The following is a 16269-nucleotide window of genomic DNA, read 5'->3' as shown; positions in this document are numbered from 1 at the left end:
GAACTAGAAAGGTACAGATGAAACCAGGGGAGTGTGATATCTCGGAAGCCATCTGAAGAATATTTCAAAAAAAAAAATAACAATAATAATATTTCTAAAAGAAGACACTTCAAGAGGCCAAACGCTCTGAGGACTGAGAAGGACTCCTGGCTCAGCAACTCGGAGGCCACTGGGGATCTCGACGCAGACAGAAAGAGAGGGAGGAAAAATCTCACAGTGAATTCAAGCAGTTTTATTGTCACGGGAAAAAGAGATCAAGGGCAAAAGCTGGAGGGGGAAAGGGGATCCGGAGAGATTTCTTTGGTTTGTTTCTTTGGTTGGCTGGTTGGTTGGCTGGTTGGTTGGTTGGCTTGTAGGACAACCCAGAGAAGAGAGACTGATGATATAGGCGAGAAAGGGGAAGTGCCAGGGAATGACCTTGAATCAAAGACAAGATGGAGGCTAGTACGTCCCGGGCACCCCAGACAGTGTGTCAGAGATAGTAGGGGGGGAATGATAGCATTGGGGCATAGACGCAGGGGACAGATGGGTGTATGAGCTTATGAAAATCCCCATCTGATTACTTAGCTTTTTGCAGTGATGTCTGAAGCCAAGTCTCTACCCCGGAGTGAGGCTTGAGGAAATAGAAGCAGGAAAGAAGGTATCATCTAGGAGGGAGGGGTGCTCCTACTGGTCTGGGGTAAGACCAGCCCCGGAGGCGAGTGCTCACCCATGTGCAGCAAGCGTCATCCCGCCGCCGCTGTTTCTCCCAGCCAAGTTCAGCGGCACGGGTGTGGTGTCAGGTAAGCGGAGTGCGGGATCCCGACATGATTATGGCTCTACAGGTGACATCTCAGGGCTCTGATCACAAGCACGAGCTTCACAAAAGTGGGGTGAGGCTTTCTTTTTTGCCTGTTGCTCCCAACAGTAGGTACACAAAAATTTTATTTTTGTTTAAGTTGGGAACCTGGCAAAGCATCAAAATGTGCTTAGATTTGAAAAAACACGTATGGGGCATATGCTGATTATCATGTACTTGGAGAAGGAAATGTGCATGCAAATAAAATAAGGAGCCTGGGGCTCCAGCTCTTCAAAAAGAAAGACAGAGGGGCGGCTGGGTGGCTCAGTCGGGAAAGCGTCTGGCTCTGGCTTTCGGCTCAAGTCATGATCTCAGGGCTGTTGAATCCAACTCCACATTGGGCTCCACGCTCAGCACAGAGTCCGCTTCTCCCTCTCCCTCTGCCCCTCCCGCCCTGCCTACGCCTCCCCCCAGATAAACAAATAATAAAATCTTTAAAAAAAAATCTCAGAATAGTCTGCTGCCTGGTGCCCCAAAGCCTAATGACTATCAACAGAAAAGGCACAGAGAACAGATAAAGAGCTTCTCAGGGTGGGCGTGTGTGGTGCTCCTTGGGGGGACATATTTAGAAACCAGAGGCTCTCAAACTGTATGGCACATCAGAACCACCTGAAGGTTTTGCTGAGGCACAGACAGCTGGCCCAACCCACAGTTTCTGACTCGTTAGGTGTGGAGGTCACAGGTGATGCTGCGGGTGCTCGGAGACCACACTTCGGGGACCACCGGTGGAGGAGACTGCTTCGAGAGAAAAACTAGAGAGAACGAGATCACAGACTGTCTCGCTGGTGGGGATCTTTAGCTCTCACCAGAACCCCTCACGTGAAGGTGCTAAATGATTTCAGGACACCATTTATCAAGCGTCGGCTGGGGACCAGGAGCAAGCCAGGGTGTATTAAAGATATCAGCACAAGCCCTGCCTTCTCCCTCTGATTGCCCCTCCTCAACTGACAGGGGGTCTAGACTGTTATTTGATCCTCAGTGAATGTACACCACCCCCCATCACCTGACCCCCAAGTACGATGCCACCCCTTCCTCCCTCGCACTTTATGATTTCATAATATCAAAATGCTTCCAGTTCCCAAGCTCACAAAGTTATTTGATGCCTTCATAATAACGTCCATATTCTTCCCTCTGAGAAAAAAAGTCCCTTCTGTTTCTTCTTGCCTGAATAAAACTCACCCCAAAACTTAACTCAGGCTCCCTGGAACCACCGGGTTGGAACTCCCAGGTGCCCCACAAGACCCTGTACCCACCTTGCTCCCTGTTGTCAGGGAACCACCTCTTTCCCATGCTCTAAAGCTTCTGTTGTGGAGAAGGCTCCTCAGAGCACCACTCCCGGCCTCCTTCCCCACCTCCCTCTCAGCAGAGGAGAATGCTTACCCAACTGGTGGGTCAGGAGAAAGAACGGGTCCTCCCCCTCTCTTTTCAGACGTCCATGTGAAGACTTGGTTCTGCTCTGCTCTCCGCCTTGTCTAAGTGTGTCAGTGCCCGGATGGCAACGCCTGTCTAACGCAGGGGTGAAGGATTAGCAAGCCCACCATGTATGTCCCAGCCCTCATCAGAGAGTTGATCATTGCGACCTCCACCTGTCTGACTCCATGCCTGGTCCCTCAATTAGATCTCAATTTGGGCTGGGAAGAGAAAGTTATTTACCAGGTTTCTCCAATGCGAACATACATTATCAGCCCATTACACATTCATCAAGCTCATGAAGACCAGGATCTTATTCAATGCAATCCCTATCAAAATACCAACAGCATTTTTCATCAAAGTAGGACAAATAATACTAAAATTTGTATGGAACCACAAAAGACTCCAGAAGGGTGAGGCAATCCTGAGAAAGAAGAACACAGCTGGAGGTATCACAATCCCAGATTTCACGCTATACTATAAAGCTGTACTAACCCAAACAGTATGGTGCTGGCACACAAATAGAAATATAGATCAAGGGCACAGAATAGAGAGCCTAGAAATAAACCCACGATTATATTGTCAATCTATGACAAAGGAGGCAAAAATATACAATGAGGAAAAGACCATCTCTTCAGTAAATGGTGTTAGGGAAACTAGACAGCCACGTGCAAAAGAGTGAGTCTGGACCACTTTCTTACACCACACACAAAAATAAGCTCAACATGGATGAAAAACCTAAATGTGAGATTCAATAAGAGGTTAGTATCCAAAGTATAGAAAGAACTTCTACAGCTCAAGACCAAAAAATATATATGCAATAATCTGATTAAAATGGGCAGAAGACCTGAACAGACATTTCTTCAAGGAAGACATCAGGTGGCCAGCAGACACATGAAAAGTTGCTCATCACTCATCATCAGGAAAATGCAAATCAAAACCACAGAGAGATATCACCTCACACCTGTCAGAATAGCTAAAGTCAAAAACACAAGACACAACAAGTGTTGGTGACAATGTGGAGAAAAAGGAATATTCCTGAGGCTCCTGGATGGCTCAGGCAGTTAAGCATCTGCCTTCAGCTCAGGTCATGGTCCCAGGGTCTTGGGATTGAGTCCTCCATTGGGCTCCCTGCTCAGTGGGGAGTCTGCTTCTCCCTCTGCCTCTGCCCCTCCCCCTGCTCATGCTGTCTCTCTCTCTCCCTAATGAATAAATAAAATCTTAAAAAAAAAAAGATATTTTTTACATTAAGTTCCTCTCCGTTCAGCATTTTTTAAAAGATTTAATTTATTTATTTATTTGAGAGAGAGAGAGAGATTTAAATATGTAATTTAAATATGTCTTCAAAATGTCTCATAGAGTTTTTAAAAATCTGGGACCAAATTGAAGCCCATGCATTGTGTTTGGCTGTTAAATCTCTTTAATCTCCTTGAATCTGAAAGAGATACTTCACTTTTTTTTTTAAACCTTTCATGACATTGACATCTTTGAAGAGTTCAAGACAGTGGTCAAGTAGAATGTCACACAATCTGGATGTGTCCGACGATACACTCAGGACTGGATTCAGGTTGAACGTTTTTGGTGAGTTATACTACACTGGTGATGCTGGTAGGATGTCCCAGCAACCCTTGCCCTTGTATAACTCCCTCCCTTTGAGCGTGAGCAGAATCCGTGACTATAATGAGCTATGCCGATGTAATTAAGGTGCCAAATCACCGGACTTTAAGATAGAGAGATCATCCAAGTGGGCCCAACCTCATCCCATGAGACCTTTAAATCAGAAATGGGGGGACCCAAAGATTTGAATTACTAGAAAGATTCCATGGGAGATTGCTGGCTTGAAGACAGAGGAGCTGAAAGGAGCTAGCTCCTGGCTGACGGCCAGCGAGGAAGCAGAGAGACCTCAGTCTTACAACCATAAGGAACTGAATTCTGCCAAGAGCAAGAATGAGTTTAGAAGCAGATTTTCCCCAGAGGCACCAGACAAAAACTCAGCCTGGTTCGTACCTTGATTTCGGTCTCATGATGTCCTGAACAGAGCACCCAGGCAAGCCGGGCCTTCGGATGCTGAGCTAGCAGGTGGGTATTGCCTTAAGCCGCTAAATGTGTGGTACTTTGTCACGCAGCCACAGAAAACTAGTCCAATGTTGTCACATGCTTCTTTGGTGTTGTTGCAGCAACCCCAAAGGAGCACCGTGCCAGCTCGGCCCATTGCTGGTGATGCTGTTATACGTGGTGAATGAAATTTCTCCCCTCTGTAACGAAGAGATAATCTTTCACGTAAAACATGGAGACTGTGCAACCATCCTGTGCCCCCACGACTTTCTTCCTTTCACTCAACAGTCATGGCATCTGTGGATGATTCCAGCCTGAATCAGGTATTGTATGGGTTTTTGCAAAATCACGATTTTTAATGATTGTCTAACTCTATCCGTCCTTTTACATCGATTAGTTGGAATTCTCTCATAAAGAAGAGATGCAGGGGCAGCTGGGTGGCGCAGTCGTTTAAAGGTCAGACTCTGGATCTCATCTCAGGTCATGATCTCAGGGTCGTGATCTCAGGGTCGTTAGATCAAGCCCCGCGTTGGGCTCCACACTTGGCGGAGTCTGCTTCTGTCTTCCCCCTGACACTCCCCACGCACATGGTCTCTCTCTCTTTCTCTCTCTCTCTCAAATAAATTAAAAATCTTTAAAAAAAAAAAAGAAGAGCCATACATTCCCCCATTGAACTTTGTTTTAGTATTACTAAAAACGTGTGGATTACGTTTTCACCAAATGTGTGAGAATCCATTAAAATCTTGTTTTTAACACTAAATTGCCCTAATATGACCAGTGCAAGCCTCTTGAAATTACTTCTATGCCTTCTTATTTTAATGAGGCAAAATTTTAAATACAGTGAAAAATCCTAAGTGTACAATTTGAAATTTTAAAAAGCAAAAAATCTTACATAACCAACACCTACGTAAGATACAGAACATTCCTACCATCCCAGAAACTTTCCTATTGCCCTTTGTCAGCGAATCCTTTCCTCAATGGGCAGCCTCTATTCTGCTTTCCTACACAGAGATTAATTCTGCTTGTTCTTCCCAAGTCCTTCTAATGTGTCTCCATTCGTCTCTGAGCATTTCCTTTCCTCCTGGCACAAGAAAATGTTCCCGGCTCACCTCATGTTGTCTCTACGCCAGCCCTGGAGTCAGCCATTTCTCCTAGGACCCCTGTTCCTTTTAGTGAGAGGTGATATCTAGACTTCAGGATCTGAATGTTCTCATCGATCCTGGGATATCACTGCTTCTAAGCCTTTCACATGGACGGAATCAGGAAACAACAGACTTCTAGAAAAGGTAGAAGAACATTACAAAACCAATTGAAAATAAATAGCTGACCTGATGTTGCGTCGCCATGAATACACACATACACATAGTGTGTACTTTATCAGTATCAGTCTGGACTCATGGATTTTTATTTGATTCAATGGCTTATAAGCTTTTACTATCATTATTTATGTTGATATTCAAATTGTTCCATATTTAGCCTGTGGGAGCCTTTCACACTGGCACTTACATCAATAGGAAATTTTTTAAATCTTTTAAAAAATATTTATTTATTTGTTATTTATTTGTTTGAGAGAGAGAGAGAGCACATGAGCAGGGGGAGGGGCAGAGGGAGAAGAAGAGGGAGAGAATCTCGAGCAGACTCCCCGCTGAGCACAGAGCCCCATGCAGAGATCAATCCCACGACCCCGAGATCATGACCCGAGCCAAAATTGAGTCAGACACCCAACCGACTGAATCACCCAGGCACCCCTTTTTTTAAAAAATCTTAAGCCCTGGTGTGCCTGAGTGGTTCAGTCTGTTAAGTGTCTGACTCTTGATCTCAGCTCAGATCTTGATCTCAGGGTCGTGAGTTCAAGCCCCACATTGGGCTCCACACTGGGAATGGAGCTTATTTAAAAAAAAAAAAAAATCTGAAGCCCCAAAGTCTCACCACAATTAATATGAACAATAATTCCTTAAAATAATATCATATCCAGTTCATGCTCAAGTTTCAGGATTGGCCTCACACTATCTTTTTATACAGTTCGGTTTAAATCAGCATCCAAACAATATACATTATTTGTTGATAAACCTTGTAAGTCCCTTAATCTATAATGATTCTTTCTACCCTCATTTATTTTCCTGCCATTTATCTGTTGATGAAATCACATCTCCTGTCCTACAGAATCACGCACATTCTGGATTTGGTTGATTGCATCCTCTTTGTGTCATTTCACACTTTCCTCCATTCCCCAGGTTTCCTGTACATGCATAGATAGACTTAGATGCTTGATTACATTCAGGACAATTCCTTGCATTAGAATGCTTTCTGTTGGCAGTGTGTGCTCCCTGTCACATCCCACCATGAGGCACAGAGCATCAGACTCACCCACCTGTAGTGATATTCAGTTCATTTGTTGGGTTGAGGTGGGGTCAGCTCAATTTCTCCATGACAAACTGTCTCGTCCACCTTTCATTGATAATTGATCATTGATAATTGTTATTTCACTAGCGTTGCAAAGCAGCAAGTGTTGAATTCTGTTGTGCCTCCTGCAATTACTATGCTGGGATTTATCAACAATGGAATATTGTTGGTAAGAAAAAAATGAAAGAGGGGCCCCTGGGTGGCTCAGTCAGTTAAGCATCTGCTCTTGCTTTTGGCTCAAGTCATGATCTCAGAGTCTTGAGATCGAGCCATGTCCTGCTCAGCCCTCAGTGGGAGTCAGCTGTCCCTCTCCCTGTGCTCTCCACCCCCCCATAAATAAAATCTTTTTAATTTTAATTTTAATTTTAATTTTATTTTATTTTTTAGATTTTATGTATTTATTTGACAGAGAGAGAGACAGCCAGTGAGAGAGGAAACACAAGCAGGGGGAGTGGGAGAGGAAGAAGCAGGCTCATAGCAGAGGAGCCTGATATGGGGCTCGATCCCAGGACTCCGGGATCATGCCCTGAGCTGAAGGTAGACACTTAATGACTGAGCCACCCAGGCGCCCCTAAAATCTTTTTTAAAAAATGAAAGAAATGCTTGATTCCTTCCCTTCATCAATTTTCAGAATAATAACACAATGACCGATGAATACCTTTAGAATTCTATTATTCATGCTATAAATTCATGGATTTTTATTTAATATGTTTCAACACATTGCAGTCAGAATTGTTTGGATGTTCAAACTGTCCCATTTTTGAGCAGTAGGATTCCCTTCAAGTTAGTTTCTGTATTGTTTTTTCTCCTTCTTTACTGAGGTATAAAATAAACATAGGAAAGTCAAAGTACATTCACCTTAAATGTGCAGATGTTGAATTTTAACACATACACGCAGCCTGTAACTACCACTCAAATCAGGATCTTGGATGTGTCCAGCACCCCAGAGGGTTCCCCGTGATTCTTTTCATTCAGTATAAGCCTCTCCATGGGTAGCCTCTGTTCTGACTCCTCGAGCTTCGCATAAATGGAGCCATTCAGTATATACTCTTTTGTATCCAGTTTCTTGCGCTGAACACAGTATCCGTAACGTCCGTCCATGCTGCTACATACACCAGGACTGTATAATTCCTCGTTTTTATTGTTGTGTAATAGTACATTGTACGCATCAATCAAAACCTTCGTTTTTATTCTTCTGCTCTTCGATCTTCAGGTCATTTCTGGTTTTACTATTATGAATAAAGTTACCTGACCTTTCTTATACATATTTCGTACTGCTCATGTATACTTACATCTGTGGGATATTTATCTAGCAATGAAATTGCTGGATTAAAAGATTGGCACGTATTTGGCCATAGTGGATACCGCTAAGCAGTTTTTAAATGTGGTTGTTTCAGTTAACCCTTCAGAGAGAGTTCTAGTCATTCCTATCTTCGCCGGCACTTGGCATTGTCAGCCTTTTTCCTTTGTAAGCCCTTGCTCTTGGTATGTAGTGGTACTCTACTGTGTGTTTAATTTGTCTTTACTTCGTACGTAATGTGTAGATCGGCTTTTCACATGTTTATCGGTCATTTACACATCCTCTTCTGTGAGGAACCTATCTGAGTATTCCCTCTCCCCCCACGGGTTTCGTCTTCCTGGTGATGTTAAGTTTGATCCCTTGAGGAAGGTGGCATCTGACCGATTTCCCACATATTAGAGGCTCCTGGTCCACTCTGTCCCGGGTAAGTGATCTGTGGAGAGAGACGTGGAGCCCGCATGCGTGTCCGGTTCAGTGTTGTCGCATCCACTGATGACCTCTGCTTGGATGAACGACAGGAGTGCTTGTTCGGTGGGCGTCCGTATGGTCTTGACAGGAGTTTGCATTTTCACTGTCTCAGTGGTATCTTTCATTGAACAGAATGGCTTAATTTGAATGCTCAATTTGTCACTTTCCTTCTTTTAAGGTTAGTGCTTTTTGTTTGCTGTTTAAGAAATTTGGGGGCCCTGGGGACACCTGCGTGGCTCAGTCAGTTCAGCGTCCTACTCTTGATTTCGACTCAGGTCATGATCTCAGGGTCGTGAGATCGAGCCCTGCATGGGGCTCTGCCCTTGGCCCAGAGCCTGGTTGAGATTCTCTCTTCCTCTCCCTCTGCCCTGTCACCCCTCTCCCCCTCTTGAAAGAAAGAGAAAGAAATCTTTGTGAACTCCAAATCTGTATGTTCTTCTAAAACATTATTGTTTTACCTGACACATTTTCATCCATGATTCACCTTAAAATTTTTTTAGGGTGTCAAGATTCACTTTTTTTTTCTTATGCAAATATCCAGTGATTCCATCAACATTTGTTGACATAAATAGGTACATTTTAAACTTGGTAGGGGTCCTGACTGGTTCAGTCTGTGGAGCATGTGACTCTTGATCTCAGGGCCGTGGGTTGGAGCCCCATGTTGGGTATAGAGCCTGCTTAAAAAAATAAAATAAAATACAGTGTGTGACAAATGTGACATCTGAACAAGTTGATGAGCTGAGTGGGGGAAATTCAAACACTGAATATTTGATGATATTAAAGTGTTAATGTTATTTTTCTTAAGTGTGATAATGGTATTGTAGCTAAATTTTTTGAATTCTTTTAGAGATATATAGTGAATTTTTAAAAAATATTTTATTTATTTATTTGGGGAGTGAGTGAGAGACATAGAGAGAGAAAGAGCAGGGGGAGGGGCAGAGGGAGAGGCAGAAGCAGACTCCCCACTGAGCGGGGAACCAGAAGTGGGGCTCAACCCTGAGACCTGGGGCTCGATCCTGGGACTCCAAGATCATGACCTGAGCCGAAGGCAGACGCTTAACCGCCTGAGCCACCCAGGTGCCCCTAGAGACATATAGTGAATTTCTTACAGGTAAAATGGTATGATGTCTGGGATGGCTTCAAAATAATCCAGGATATATATTGACGTCAAAAGTGTAAACATCTTTATACCCCAACTATAATGGGTATTTCTTCCAATCTGGATATGGTCGTCATGAAAATGAAAATATCCTCAAGTTGAGTAAAGAAGGTTAATGTGTTTCACTGCATAACACATGCTTACCTTAGCAGGGTATTGGCTCCAGCTGATTGCACACCCACGTGTAGCGGTCGGACACACTCCCGCTGGTGCTGCGTGCACACGAGGGGCCCACCTCCAAACAGGACGTGATGGAGTCATCAGGGGGGACTGTGTTTGGTGCCCTGATGATGCTTCTATCTCTGCTTTCCAGGAATATCAGCGACACATGAGGAATCCAGGTTTGGTCTCATCCAGACTCAGGCTTGCCTCTGTTCCGTGGTACATAACATTCAGACCTTCTAACATTCGTGAATATTCTAGAAGATGGTAGGTTTCACTGATTTTTAGGCTTTGCTTTATGTTATTCCTTGTATCTTTGGGCTCTCTCTTTCTCTCCTCCACACACAGGCATTCAAACACCCGCACAGGCATGAACTTCACTTCTAACATAATTCTTCTCAATTTTCTCTACATATTACATTTTCTTGGAACCCAATAACATCGCTTTGTATATTTTCCCTAAATTCTAGTAGGAAACCACCCACCCCCATGCACGATTATCACAAACTGGAACATTTCAAATAATATTCCATAATCACAGAGATGATACAACATATCAAACCACGTGGTAAATCCATTGGCCCATGGCTGGGCTTCCCAAATTGACCAAGATGACTTAGTTGCCACTTTTGCTCTATGAGCACAGAACATTTCATATACGAAGAAAATACCTCATGTAATTATCAAACAGCCTTGTGCAACGGATGGTCTGACCTCTGTTTTGCGCGGGTGGAAGGCACTGTCCTTTGGCTCTCCTCGAAGCCTCCGGTTTCTGACCCTCTCTGTGAGAAGTGAGTCTCTGTCTCCCCTCCCAGACTGATCAGGAGCAGGACTTGCCGGGGCCGCTAGGTGGCGCTCCTCCGCTCTTCTTGCCCAAAGGCTGCGGGTTTTGATTGGCTTGTGTGTTCCCCTAAAAACAGCCCTGGGCATTCTCATAATAACCCTCTCCACCGCTTTGGCTATAAATAGTGGCTCTCGCACCGCAGTGCCCGGAGCCTAAGCCCTGTTTTAATCCTATGGCCGTCACCCAGAAGACAGTCCAAATCTGCGTTTCACTCTTCCTGAGACCCTCCTCGTGCACGGAAAATGAACATTTTTATTTTTATTTTATTATTTTTTTAAACATTAGCTTCATTTTTTAAAAGATTTTATTTATTTATTTGAGAGAGAGAGAGAGAGACAGTGTGAGGGGGAAGGTAGGAGAGGGAGAAGCAGACTCCTTGCTGAACAGGGAGCCCCACAGGGGACTCGATCCCAGCACCCTGAGGTCATGACCTAAGCCGAAGGCAGACGCTTCACCAGCTGAGCCACCCAGGAGCCCCAAAATGCACATTTTTAGACCAGCAGAAATACTTACCAAATGTGAGTCTCGCTAGCCTTTGCCAGATTTTTAAGCACGCTGCCCTGTAAGGAACGCTGACGGGATGGAGGAACACGGTGGGGGCACTGAGGGCCACAGTCGGCATTTCCGTTACACGGGCTTCTGTCATTGCACGTGCATGTGGCAGGAGGAGCACAGGTGGCCTGCCTTGCCCTCACCCCAGTGAGGGGGGAAGGTCTCCTAGCATCGGCAAACGTCCTAAGAACACTTATTAATATCTAGCAATCAAGGTTAATATGAAAGAGGTTTGTCTACTTGGGGCTCATCTCTGAAGTGCCGAGGGTGGGGGCTAGCAGGGAAGGTCTTCCAGAATGGCTGGATTGCAAGGGGCCATGCGAGGTGAAGCAGGATGGGTAGAGGGAGACAGAGCAGAAAAGGAAGAGGGTGCCTCAGGATACCCCCTCATGGTGGTCTGGGCACCTACAGGGTAGAAGATCCCCAAGGAAGAATAGAAAAGTATTTGCACCATCACCCAGCCCTTGAGTGTGTCTTTGGTCTTCAGCGGATAGGAACGAGTTCTGAATGCCTTGCCAGGAGTAGAGGGACACAGTAATAGTGTGTGTGTGTGTGTGGGGGGGGTGACCGCCATTTTCCTTGGCTGACGTAAATCTCCCAGACCAGTTTCTTTCCAAATCTTTCTCTTTCCAGCCACACGCCTTGGAATCAAGGCAGAGAAACCGATGTTAGTGGCCAGATCTAAGTAAGCCGCCATCAAACACATCTACTAGTTATCTTGAGACCCACATTGTCCAAATTAGACTGAAAACACCTGCCGGTCTATATGAAGTAAGTAAGAATAACAATAAATGAGAAAGAGCGTCAGCCTTAAAATGCAGACGTGGGTTGTTCACGACTTCAGTCCCCCTCACAAAAAGACCAACTAGCAACTAAACATGGACACGACATCATTAAAATCCCCGAACATAGGGGAGAGACTGAAGCAGCCGTTGGAGCACAGAGCAAGAAGGACCACGTTCGAAGAGGACGTGATCCATTGTGATCACACCGTTCCTTCCTCTGGCCAACATGGCACAGCATCACAAGGGCCGCCTGGGCCTACCTTTTCTCCAGTGGGAAAAAGAGGGCCTGAGGGGGACACCCAGCTCTTCAATGTTGTGGGACGCTTCTGGGGAAGCCCACTGGGTCTTGCCTCATGGAGATCACTGGGGGAACCCACAGGGCTCGACCACTGGGGACCAGAGAAAGACAGACAAGGGGGCAGGGCTTATAGCAACCGGTGCTTACATCTTGGAGGACCGTATTCCTGCAGGCAGCAGTCCCCCAACCAGATACCAGCCAGCAGCTCTGCCCATCTGGGGAGCTAAGCTGGTGGCCCCTTCCGGCCACAGATCTCGGTTGCAGTCCTGCCTGAGTTGGGTCCCAGTCCACTGGGCTGAACCCGATACCGAGCGCATCCCACATCTCTGCAATTTCACCATCCCGCCCGACTGCGGAGCACAGCCTCCTGTCTCGCCCCTCTGGGAAGCATGGCCACAGACGCTTGGCAGCCTGGAAGGACATTGTACAGCCCACTGGGGCCACGAACCAAGCCGGCAGCCCTGCCCAACTGTTGAGCAGAGCCTCTGGCCCCCCTTGACCAGGGAGCGCAGACAGGGACCCCACCTGACTGCCAAGCATAGTCTCTAGCCCCACCCAACCTGAATGTAGAGTCCAGCCAGCAGCCGCAGCCAGTCGGGGAGCCCAGCCCGTGGCCCCACTCAAACACGAGCCCCGCAGCAGCCTGGGAGCGCAGACCGGAGCACAGGCTGCGAGTAGCCAGCGCCACCTGCCGGTGAATGGTACCGTCTGACCCGCACAGAGCGCCGGGCGGAACCGCGGGCGGAGGTCTTTCGCTGCTGAGACACACCCGCGGGCGGAGGTCTTTCCCTGCTGAGACACACCTGTGGAGCCTGGAAGAGGAGGTTACGTGCCCAAAAACACAGATGGCCATGCAAGGACCCGGGGATCACCAAGAATCCGGTAAACATGACACCGTCATAGAAAACTGATGAAGCTCTTTTAACTGACCCTAAAGAAATGGAGATCGGGGCGCCCGGGTGGCTCAGTTGGTGAAGCGTCTGCCTTCGGCTCAGATCATGATCTCAGGGTCCTGGGATCCAGTCCCACGCTGGGCTCCCTGCCCAGCGGGAAGCCTGCTTCTCCCTCCGCCTCTGCTGCTTCCCCTGCTTGTGCTCTCTCTCTCAAACAAATAAATAAAATCCTTAAAAAAAAAAAGAATTTATAATAGAGAGGCTGGCCTGGGGGCTGGGTCAGAAAGGGCCTTTTCCCGGTAACTTCTGTGCTCCTCAGGGCTCTTGGGAAGAAGGCGGCTTATTTCTGCTTGGCCACGTCCTCACCCTGGTCTGGCTCCACCTATACTCATCTGGGGTGACAGCTGCAGGGGGGCCGTCTCGGTCTCATGCCATCAGCTAAAGAAAAGGGGTCCAGAGCATGTCATCTGTTTCTCTAACAATTCCTTGGCGTGTAGTTGCCATTTGGAATTTTCACAGGATTCTCCACATTCCCGGTGGGCAGGTGGGCGTAGGAAACTCTTTTTTGTTAGCTTGTCCGCGTGGTTTTCCTCCTGGGAGGCTGGGCTCCTCCATAAAATAGGTGGGAAAAATAGACGAGATGCTGGGGCCCTAGAAGAGGTTTGCAAAGCGGGGGCACTGCTCCCTTAGTGGGGGCCCAACCCGCTGCCCCCACGCTCCCCAGTGGCTCTGGCTGGCACCCCTGAGCCCAAACGGCTTAAGCTCCTCTTGGAACCCAGGAGGGGGCGCTCCTGAGCACCAAGGCGGGACCAAGGCGCCCACCTCCTCCAAGGACCCAGCGTGTCCCCACCTGGTTGGCTGGCAGTGCTCCGGGGCAGTCACTGACTTTCCCAGGCCCCCCGAGGGATGAGTAGGTTTCATAGGCAGTGGGAATCGAGGGGGCTTGTGGGTGAGGGCAAGCCAGGGCACAGGATGGGACTGAGAGCAAGGACGGCTGCAGGGAATGAGCTTCTCTGGGCCTCAGGGTCATCTCCTCAGGAGGCCCTGTGGGGGGCAGCAGCCAAGAAGCCCGATCCTTCGGAGTCACTCACGTTTGCCCTCCTCTGCTATAACGGAAGCGTCTGGGACATGCTGTCGGGGTGAAGGGAGCACCTGAGACCATGAGGTACGGGGACCCGCAGGCAAATCCCAGCCCGGCCTGCTACACTTAGGTGACCTTGGACAAGTCACTTGACTTCTCTGACCTCCGGCTCCCTCTTCCAGAGGATGGGGTTGCTTTTGTCAGGGAGGAGGTGTCCTGTGGGACCTAAGAGCCAGGAGGCTTGGGTTCAAGTTTGGCTCAGCCCCCTACCGACTGTGTGTCCCGGGGAAGTTACCGACGCTCTCTGAGTCAGTTTCTTCACCTCTAAAATGGGGACCTAAGATCTACCTCATAGGATGAATGAAAACGTGAATAAGGTGATGCTTTTAATCCAGGGCCTAGAGCAGAGTGGGCATTCACGTAGCTGCACTTTTGCCAGAAATACAGTTTGGCCATACGTTGCTCTCAAATGTTCTGTCTGCTGGCCTCATCTCCACAACAAGATCTTCAACTCCGCGAGGTCACGGAGTACGTTGCCTAGCACCATGCACACAGTAAACACAGAGAAGACAAGTCTCTGTGCCTCGGACCAACGCCAGGATACGCGGACGCTGGCCTCTCATCGATCCAGCCAGTGTTCCAGGAGCTACTGTGTTGGGGCTTACAAATTCTGGAACTTTCCCTTTTAAGGACTTAAACTTTCTCCATAACAATGTTTGGTCACATGAGGCACTCCCAGGATCACAGAGGAGTTCTGTGGCCGTTGCTAGTACTACCAGCTAACTAACCTTTGTTGGCTACCGTGCCAAATGCCTCCCGGGGAACCTGACCACAGGCCAGCACCTCACGCGGCGTCCAGCACATGTGGGTACTCAGTAAAAGTTGGCTCTCTTCCTTCAGTCACGAAGTGTATATACTGGAGCGCCTAGGACTCAGTTGGTGAAGCATCTGCCTTCGGCTCAGGTCATGATCTCAGGGTCTTGGGATCAAGCCCCACGTCGGGCTCCCTGCTCAGCGGGGAGCCTGCTTCTCCCTCTCTCTCTGCCCACTGCTCCCCCTGCTTGTGGTCTCTCTCTCCTTCTCTGACGAATAAATAAATAAAATCTTTTAAGAAAAGAAGAAGTGTAGATATCGACTCTAGGTTGGAACAGTTCCGGCGGTGAATAGGCTGGGTATAAAACCTTATCTCTGGCCTCAGTTGACCCACTCTCAGTCCCAACTTGTGATGTGCTTCAGATACTTGGGGATTTTCCAGCTGGGGCTGGAAGGGGGGCAGGACGTGAGAAGGGGTCACTGCAGCTCCTCATCCAGGCACGTGGTGCCTTGTGCCATGACGTCATCCTCAGGTACAACTTTCCCAGGGAGGTCGGCTTCCCAGGGGAGCACAGGGGCAGGCAGAAGGCAGGAGGGCCACACGAGGATTTGGGGGCTGAACTTGGTGTTCCTGAGAGATTGCTACCTCCGTGTCCTCTGTCCCAACCCTGAAACCCAACCCTCTGACCCCGATGCTGGTCTTTGGAATCTCTTCTTTGGGGAGAAAAGAGGGCGAGTCTGCCACGGAGCTTATTTACCGCACAGATGCCTGGAGCTATTTTGAGCCAACTGTGCCCAAGAATTGTTCTCATGCAACTTGTAGAACTGGAACGAGGTCACCAAGTAATCTCACCAGGGTCAGAAGACGTGCCTCTGGGACGGAGACCGCAAAGCGCAGATCGGGGATAGTGAGAGGCAGCCCTCCCTTTGCCTCTGGTTACCCCGCCCATATTACAGGGGAAAACTGAAGATGTAAGACAGGCAGGAGTTCAAGGGACTGAACATTCTCTGTTAAGATTGGTGATAATCTGACCACAAAATAAAGGTAAAAGCACCAAGTCCTCTGGGTTTTGTTTTGGTATTCTCCTAGCTGCCGACGGTCGTCATGGAAACCAGCAAAGGTGTCAAATCCTAGCACTCACAGCTCTGAGAAGAGAGTCTGAAGATACTCTGATAGGAGCTTTTTAAAAATAGAAACTGTCTTGGGC

At 47.7% G+C, this 16269-nt stretch overlaps 3 long non-coding RNA genes across 6 annotated transcripts; 1 reads left to right on the top strand and 2 right to left on the bottom strand.

Moving 5' to 3' along the window:
* Nucleotides 1-1290: 1290 nt before the first annotated feature.
* On the bottom strand, nt 1291-13696 carry LOC130544247 (uncharacterized). Of its 3 annotated transcripts, XR_008960403.1 has the most exons (4): nt 5413-6224; nt 4256-4503; nt 2219-2344; nt 1291-1590 (listed from the first exon to the last, which is right to left on the bottom strand). It is a non-coding gene; the product is annotated as an uncharacterized LOC130544247 (long non-coding RNA). The 3 variants fall into 3 exon arrangements; XR_008960404.1 differs by lacking the exons at nt 4256-4503; nt 5413-6224 and adding an exon at nt 13205-13696 and having other exon boundaries at nt 2219-2340; XR_008960402.1 differs by lacking the exon at nt 5413-6224 and having other exon boundaries at nt 2219-2340; nt 4256-4343.
* LOC123001611 (uncharacterized) lies at nt 3740-15364 on the top strand. Of its 2 annotated transcripts, XR_008960401.1 has the most exons (4): nt 3740-4327; nt 4426-4626; nt 9947-10062; nt 11825-15364. It is a non-coding gene; the product is annotated as an uncharacterized LOC123001611 (long non-coding RNA). The 2 variants fall into 2 exon arrangements; XR_006410686.3 differs by lacking the exon at nt 3740-4327 and having other exon boundaries at nt 4404-4626.
* Nucleotides 7381-11924, bottom strand: LOC130544248 (uncharacterized). The gene is made up of 2 exons (XR_008960405.1): nt 10510-11924; nt 7381-10004 (listed from the first exon to the last, which is right to left on the bottom strand). It is a non-coding gene; the product is annotated as an uncharacterized LOC130544248 (long non-coding RNA).
* Nucleotides 15365-16269: the final 905 nt, after the last annotated feature.

This window comes from Ursus arctos, unplaced genomic scaffold, assembly GCF_023065955.2.
Source record: "Ursus arctos isolate Adak ecotype North America unplaced genomic scaffold, UrsArc2.0 scaffold_2, whole genome shotgun sequence".
NCBI lineage: Eukaryota > Metazoa > Chordata > Mammalia > Carnivora > Ursidae > Ursus > Ursus arctos.
This window is presented reverse-complemented; position numbering and strand designations above follow the sequence as displayed.